This window comes from Lepeophtheirus salmonis, chromosome 6, assembly GCF_016086655.4.
Source record: "Lepeophtheirus salmonis chromosome 6, UVic_Lsal_1.4, whole genome shotgun sequence".
Lineage (NCBI taxonomy): Eukaryota > Metazoa > Arthropoda > Copepoda > Siphonostomatoida > Caligidae > Lepeophtheirus > Lepeophtheirus salmonis.
The window spans coordinates 43,533,405-43,542,351 of NC_052136.2; positions in this window are offsets into that span (position 1 = coordinate 43,533,405).

An 8,947-nucleotide genomic window follows, 5' to 3' on the forward strand; every position below is an offset into this window, starting at 1 on the left:
TGTAAATTTCAAGATTTAGAGAAGAAGAAAAGAGAAGTTGAACTCCTGTTCGCTCAAATCTTATCTTTGTCTTATTCTCTATTTATTTTTATTCTTCCCTTATCCGTATATATTCTTTTGTTCAAGCGTGCAAAGATACATACTAACAACACAATAGGGGAGAAATTATTCTCTTGAACTCAATGTAAGTAAGTCCATATCCCAGTCATTCCTAGGGAATACAGAAAGAAATAAACTTTATGTTGATGGATTTAACACAAGATTCCTAGGTCAGATGAAGTAAAAGTAATAATATAATGGGTAAATTTTGAGATTGAAGCTCTCTCTAATAATATTTGAACTATTCATTACATAACTAATGGTTCCATTTTTAATTGTGGCCTATTTATACTTCTCTTGAAAAGGTATTCGTATTCTTATGTACTTTTATTTCCATATCCTGCAACTATAGAAGATTGTAGGATATTCACGGCATAATTTCAAATATCCTCAGGATGTATTTATTTCAATTATTGTTGTACAGGCTGTTGCAAACTCTTTAACTCTGTAGCTCATACTTTTAGCAATTGTCAGGCTCTGCAAATACTCAGAGAGTTGATTCTGTTCTATTTGAAGGGAGTTATAGAAAAATCACCCTCTTCAATTCTATTGTTGTATTTGGTCACTATACTGTTTTTACAATTGAAATTCTAGATGATAACATCTCAACTTGGAAGCTTGAGGGATATCTTAGAAATTTTCATCCTTCACTCTCAGCAAGACACTTGATGGTTTTGTATGAGATTATTTGCAATTGAAAAAATTTCCAAATTTTTAGATTGAGATTTTTAAATTTTATTGTTGCTTTTTCAAATTTGATTAACTTTTAGTCATTTTTTTGCATTAGATTTTAAACACGTTTGTTTGAGTGCATTACTGCATATTGTTAATTTAAATCTGTAAGGTGCAACTTTTCGGGATGAATAAAGAGGGGGGGGGGAGTCAAAAGCGGCTTAGATAGAAGTGGTCAAAGTGTATTAAAATTCCTCTTTCTTAAGCATATGTGGCACAAAAAGAAATGGCTCTCATGCTAACAAGAGTTAATTCAAATTAAGCCAATTAACGTTCAGGACACTGGTAAGTAAAAAAAAAAAAAAGCAATTTTCAGGTCTCAGCGGTGCAATGACACAGAGCTCCATCTTGAGAAAAAAAAAAGTTGTCTAATCTCTATACTTAGTTGTTGTTTTTTTAAACAGATTCCTTGTTTACCAACTTTACTAAATCGTGCAATTATTATAAAGACTTTGCTCAAATAATTAATTAAACCACTACCCCTAATCTGATGAAATCATGAAAATTTCTTAGATGATTGTTTATGTCAACCTATGTAGTTCCTGAAAACAAGTACACTCTCGATATATATAGTTCTCCCTGCTAATCCCTTTAGGTATTCAATTATAGTATCAAAAGTCTTAATTCTGAATCAAATCTATTATACAAAGCAATGGATGTCTTGCAAATAGGCTAAAACAAGGGTTGATAATATCTTTAATTAAAATTTAATATTCTTCATGTATAATATATAGAGTTCTTATCGTTTTAAGGAAAAATGAGAGCAGAGAGGAGGCAGGAGCGAGCAATTTGATACAACTTTATTAAGCCCCTTATTAATTTCAGCTTTCTACTATATGATTTTGGAGGAGAAAAGTTATAATTGCTTTAAAGAGGAGAACCTACTAAATTTAAAGTAATTTTATAGTAGCATGTAAATATACTTATTTTATATTGCATTTTTAAATCAATTTACAAATAAAATAAACAAAAGTTGTTATTGTACAGAGTGCTCCATTAAAATCGGAACACTTTGAATTTTTAACTTCAACAAAAATACATTATTAATTAATAAGTCAAAATTAATCAAAAGTAGTCAACTCTAATACAAGCGTTACAAGAATTTTGCATTGTTTGGACTTATTAGATGACAACAAACAAACACACTTTGGTTTATTAACCTATTACTAGAATTAATATATTAACATTAATATATAATAATATAATTCCTCAACAATTATTCCTCATTGTTACACTTTTACATAGATGTTCTATCCTTAATATCAAAGTAATACAGATTGTGTTTTAATAACAGTTTTAGAAGAAAAAAAAAACAAGAAAGAAAAAATACTGTTTAAGTTGCCGACGACAACAACAAAACTAGCCTGCTAAAAAAAGTGTAATATTTATGATCCTAGATATGTACTGCCCTGTTCATTTTTATATGACGCACTGAGCTTTAGCTAGACACTAGTGATGAGACGATTTAAAAAAAAATTGCAAAACAGATTCCGATGCATTTCTAATAAAAATTAGAAATGTTGATTCCGATTCCAATACTTTAATATTTAAAAAGTACCCTTTTTCTACAATGCCCGTCCACAGGATTATATTTCAGAGGGGTGCTGATTTTTTTGTAAAAAGTTTGAAAAATTAAATTTGGGAAAAAAATTTGAAAAATAAAAATTATTTTGGAGAAAAATTTCAAAAATCAATTCAACTATTCAACGAAAAAATAAATTTTTTATGGAAAATAAATATAAAAAATTAAATTAAATTCTGAAAATTCCTTTTTTTAATTTTTTCCTAACTTAGAAAAGTAACAGTTGATACACCACTGTTTAACATCTGAGCTTTTGAATTGAACCTTCAATGCCTCGCTTATTGTTTTTGATGTCATTGTCCTAAGTAAAAAAAAAAAGAAAAAGAAGAGAAGTCGGTGGGTAGATGAGTGCTTTGTTATCCTTCCATTTGTTCTGTTTCACCTTGAAATAGATAATAAAGCTGTGATGGGACCATTACCACACACCAAATGAGCCTTAAGGCCTACATTCGATTAATATAATAAACACATATGACCGTTATTCTTTTTAAGTAAAATAAAAATTTGTTTGAGTAAACCATTCAACATTTGTTAAAAGTCCTTGTAGGTGAATTGTAACATAAATTTGGTTTTTTTGAAAAATGTTTACAAGGTAACGGTGCGTTCCTTCAGTTTTTATTATGTCCATACTTGTAGCCTTCATTTTAGAATAACAAATGATGCTGCATTAATTATTATTTATTTATAAAATGCCTTGAGACAAACTCATTAGGAACAATTGAATATATTCAACATTTCAGATTATTTTTAAGGATAGTTATCATCAAATAGTTACTTAAATGAAATAAAACATTAACTCATAAAAAAGTCATTAAATTAAACATCGACACTGTCTATGAAAAATGTCATCCTTTTATTAAAAAATAATTAATTCAATTAAAAATCAATCAAATTCATTATTAATAAAGGCCTATTATTTTCTCTGATTTCTTATACCTTTAAAATTATCCAAGTACAATTTATTCATATTTTGACTTAATTCATTCTTAGACATGGGATTTTTGTAGTAAAAATCATAGTTTTATTCCACTCGTATCCTTAATCTGTAAACATTTTTTGATCAAAGTGGTGTGAAAAGAGTCATTGATAATATATAGAAACACAAAATATCTATGTATTTTATTATGAGCTGTCGATTTCCTTGTCTCACTTGATATGTCTTGACGACTATGTCATAATACATTATTTTTGATAAATGAAGAGAATAATAAGTTATTATTAGATTTGGGATTTTTGAGCAATTTTTTGGAAAATGAGCAAAAAAGAGCGCTAAAATTTTTAACAATGATAACCCAAGATATCAAAATTGAGCAATTTGTATTTGAAGAAAAATACAGTTTGATAACGATATTTTAAAGTTAATAGTTTTTAAAAATATTTATAATAAATTTTGCAGTCTTACTTATATCGACAAACCAAGATTCCAATTTCTTCTCTGAGTTTTTGCCTTCGAGCTAGTTCTAAACATACCAAAAGAACATTCAACGTCCACATTAGTAGTTGTAGCAAATTCGAAGTTGGCGATATTTTTATGAGTCTTGTTAGACGAGGGTATCTTATTATCAATACAACTGATTAAATGTCCCACCTTATGCATAAATGGAAGATCAGGATTTATGTAAATGATAAGAAGTAACTTTTCTCTGAAGTATTTCCCATTTTTCTTCAGGAATTGTTATAATATTTTTTTTCGACTTTAGAAAGTAAATTCAGTGAATGACAAACGGACATTCCTTCTTTTTCAAGTTTTGCCATAGCTCCATGTATAAATGACATATTAGATTTGATGGAAGACAAAGGGCATAATTTCGATTAAGGTCGCATACAATTTTCTCTTATGTCTTCAAAATAGAATGTGTAGTACATGGCAGGCATGCCCCATGAATCCTAACGGATTACAACATCTTCCGGTGAGAGAAGTAGGTCAGGGTGCCATTAATTAAAAAGGCCAGTTCGTCCGGGGATTTAAAAATAATCTTCTTGGTTTCAGTACATAGCCTATTATTGACTATTGTAAAAAGCTTTATAATCTATTCAAAAATGTCGTGGAATGCGTTGGTTAAACAGGTGACATTATAAAGATTAGAAAAAAGTTCTTTATAGGGGTTTCCAGCTTTTAGAATTTACGTAGCTCCATCAGTGAGTGGTAACTAAAAATTTTCTAAATTGTAACCAGGGAAGACATTTCGAAGGGCATCATTGACTAACTTGCACCTATATCAAGCGTTCTGCTCATTTTTCATAAGCTCCACTGTCACTAAGTAATGGAGATGATATGATTGGATCCCTAAATCCAAAAAGCGACCCCATTGATTCCTACGCTGGGCACTTCCATTCAGTCTCAATGGTATGGATTAATACTGGTTTTTGACTGGATATGTAATATATATTAGTATTCAATATATTCTTACTTGTAAAGGGCTGTCCAACTTTGCTCAGACTAATGATGGAGCTGGAAATCATATTGGCAATGTCCAATGTCATTTTTTCTTAATGTTTCATAATTTTTAGACCCCCTCCGTGGGAGTGATCTATTATAATATAGCGCTTGTGTATTATATGAAATCTAATATTATGAATTAAAAAAAATATATATGTTACAAAGTTCAAAAAACATACCAACATATTTGCATACATTTTTTTGACTAGATGAGAAGCCCATCTTATATTTTTGTTGAAAAATTGCTTAATCCAAATTCGTGAAGAAAATTGCAAAAAAATATTTTGCAAAAAATATTAAATAAATAACACATATCGACAATGTAAAGAAGAATATAAAATTAACAAGATTTTATCGTACTGTCAAAATCAAAAAAAGTTTTGCAGAATAATTTAGTAGAAAAAAGAACCCTTGATAACTTGCTTAGTTTGGAATATATTTTGTAGGCACCCATAAAGGACGCACACACAAAAACTCTGGTATAATATAAATAAATGTAAAGTAAAAAGTTAAGAACGTTTTTTCGCTTCATTTTGATAATTAAATTAACATATTTAGGATGAGTCGTATGCAAATGGTTCCAAACGATTAACTGTCTAATTTTCAGTTCCTGGTAATGGAATAAGTGCTCACATGCTTGTCCAGCAAGACGATTTCTTTTATTTTATCGATATTTTCGATGATTGACCTACCAGAGCGTGCCTCATTTTTGACGTCCATATTACCAGAACTGAATTATTGGACCACCGTTTTGGTATTGCATTCGATACTGTATTGGGTCCCATAAACAGCACAATTTTTTTGGCCACATGTTCTGCCTTTTCACCTTGGTCCTAGTGATACTGTAGAACGTATGAATATTTTCACGTTTTTTTAATTCCATTTTGGAACGCTGTAACAGACAACTGTATATGAACTTTTCTAAAAAGTCTACGAATAACCTTTAAGTATTCTTTAAGCTTTTTTTTTGTGCAATGTACTCATCGTGAGTTAAAGCTCACTAAAAATATTTAGCGAAACATACTCAGAACTTTTTACTTAACTAATTTATGCAACTGTGTATTTTGTAATTGTATTGTTATAAATTCCATCTTATACTTGAATGCATCTAGGAGAGGACATAATTAAAAACAAATTTCACTCCATATTAAGCAAGCATAAAATCTGTCACGAATCCAACTAAATTAGCTTCGAGAAACAATGAGATGAAGGAAAGCAATACAAATCCCCATCGGATCTAGCAATGATATAAGCAAGATATCCATCTTGAATTCTGCTCTGAGTTCACTAAGGACTTACACTTATAACTAGATTAGTATATAACCTTAACACGTGAAAGATTTTTTTCTAATTGACAATCAAAAGCGTATTTATAATTTCCAAAGCTGTTATCATTTCTCTTCCATTCTGGAAGAGAAAACATCTAGTTATAAAATAATCACTAGAAGGTGAAAGACGAAGAGTAAAAACAAGAATTGATGTGGGAGTCAAAAATTTAAGTCCTCGTTGAACTCAGAATAGATTTGATGATCAACATCGGAGTAATTATTTGGGGATACGTAATGGGATTTGGGTTAATTGCACTCCTTGCAGCTAATACAATTAAACGTCAAAACAGCTATGCTTTTTTTCTCTCTAAATTCTTCCAAATTTGTCAGGATTACCTGTCATTTTTGGGGTTCTTTTGTTTTATATATTTGGAGGTCATATTTTATACAATTGTATATATAATTCGTCAATAAATCCTGAGTGTTACAACCTGTAATTCATGAGCACACACAATCATGCTTACTTTAAACAGGGCTGGAAGATGAAATCCGCACCTTCTCTCGTATTTCCAAAACAACAACATAAAATCTGTAATTTTTAATATTAGTATTTCAAATAAAAAACTAAGTCCGTGTAGTTCACGTGTCTTGAGGATTTCTCGATATGATTGTGTCAGTCTCAATCATGGCCTCGACATAGACTCTGAAGTGGTATTATGTCTTTATTACGAGGCCGCTGGTCATGGATGCGAAGTGATCTTTGATGGCAGCCAGTAGACTTGCCTTAGTTGTATGAGGACATCTATTAGTGTGTGCCTCAGGGTAGTTCTAGACAAAATAATACATCGGATTATGATCAGGTACTGTTTAAAGAAATATCAGAACTTATTGTTTCAAAACTTAAGAAAACAATTTACTCGAACAGAAACTTCACGTCAACTATTACCGAAAATGGAATTTGGATTTAACAGCATTCTTTCAGTTGACAGTGTTCTTTGTTGATGTCATGACATCAATGGTTTGTTTACAGCCATGTCTCAGACATACGAGACATCTGACTGAATCGCTACCATAGATTTTGAAATGAAAGCACGATGGCTGACCCTTGTTGGATGTTGTACGTGACAATCGAGGAGAAAAATATATACATTCACAACGTTTCTACTAAATGATTTTTATGGATATTTATACGAGGGTAATTTAAAAAGTACAGTATAAATACCGAAGGATGGTAATGATGGTGGGTATCGAGATTATGCTTGGTTAGTAGTTTCTCTTTGTACAACACCAGCAAAATTTCAGACAGATTGGTCAATTTCTTTATATTTAACATTTGTTTGAATTGAGGAATCGGCAGGAAAGATTATGGTGACTGTCTTTTGGATTCGCAAGGAACAACACTCATGGACTGTCTGGAAAAGGGTAAAACTAATACACGTTTATATTATTCATCACTATTAGACCATTTGAAAACTGAGCTGCAATGAAAAATCCCACGATTGGCCCAAAAAAAGTCCTTCTTCATCACGACAATGCACCAGCTCATACTTCAGCAGTTGTGGTCACAAATTTAATGGAAATGGGGTTCCAACTCGAGATACCCACAGCATTAGCAATCTCAGTTACTTTCACTCTTCCATCACCATATCATGGATTTTATCAATGATTTCTGGGTCCGAAAAAGCCAATTTTGTAAAAGAATGTCTTAGAAGACTCCATTCTATTTATATAAAAGTGACTTCGTTAACTTTTGGCAGGTTTAGTAGTCACTAAGTAAATTTGAAAGAATTGGGAGGTAATTTGGAACCAGGAGAGAGATTTCAAACCTATATCTTTCACCCTAGTGATCGCCGCCAAAAAGTATTGATGCTGCTACTAGACACATACCATCGATTAAGTTAGGTAGGGATACATTTGCATCTCTCAAAGTTATGGTGGATAAAGACAGTAGAAGAGTTGAATGGAAGTACCTACAAGAATTGGAAAAACTTCAAACGGCAGAAGGACTAATTGCTGTAAATAAACCAAGAAACAAGCACATAAACTTCCATAATATGAAAATAAAGATATGTGGAAAATGTTACTAAATGTTTTTAAACAAAAAATGGTTATTAAGTAATTTGTTTATTTCAAAGGGTAAACTTGGGTACTCAGCTCATTAGTTCATCTGTAGCAGATGGGGTGGGTCGAGTTCTGTAATAAGGATATTCAATTACTGTAGTTTAAAATCTCTGAAGAAACAGTCGAGTTTCTTAGAAGATTGGAAATGAAGACTATTACAAACCAATCGTTTAAGATATGTATTTACATATTTCTGAATTGAAGGATGAATTTGGTTAACCTTTGGCCAAAACGTGAAAAAGAACTACTTTGGTTGGATTCATGACATCAATTACTTCAACTTGAAGCACTTTTGACTCTCTAGTTAAATCTTAAAGGATTTAAGTATCTTCTAACTTACAAAATATCTCAAGTAGATATTTATACATATTACCTAGTGTATGGGAATTTTACTTTAATATTGTTCCAATTTTATATTCTTTTTCAGGATCATATAGAGTTATTCTTTTGTACCATAAGGTTTCATTTGGGAAGCTATAATAATCCAACATGTCCCATGTTTTCCTCCATTTATAAGCGGCTTTTAGTTAGGCATCATGTCTATGGCAGCAGTGGTAAGGCTGTATGATACAGTGGCGGTCTTCACTACCTCAAAGAACAAGAGGAAACCATCAGAAGTTTTCCGATTCCTTGATTATGAAGATTTGTCATTGATCCAGAAGTATGACCTAGAGCAAAAACATTTACTAATTAGTGACCATGACT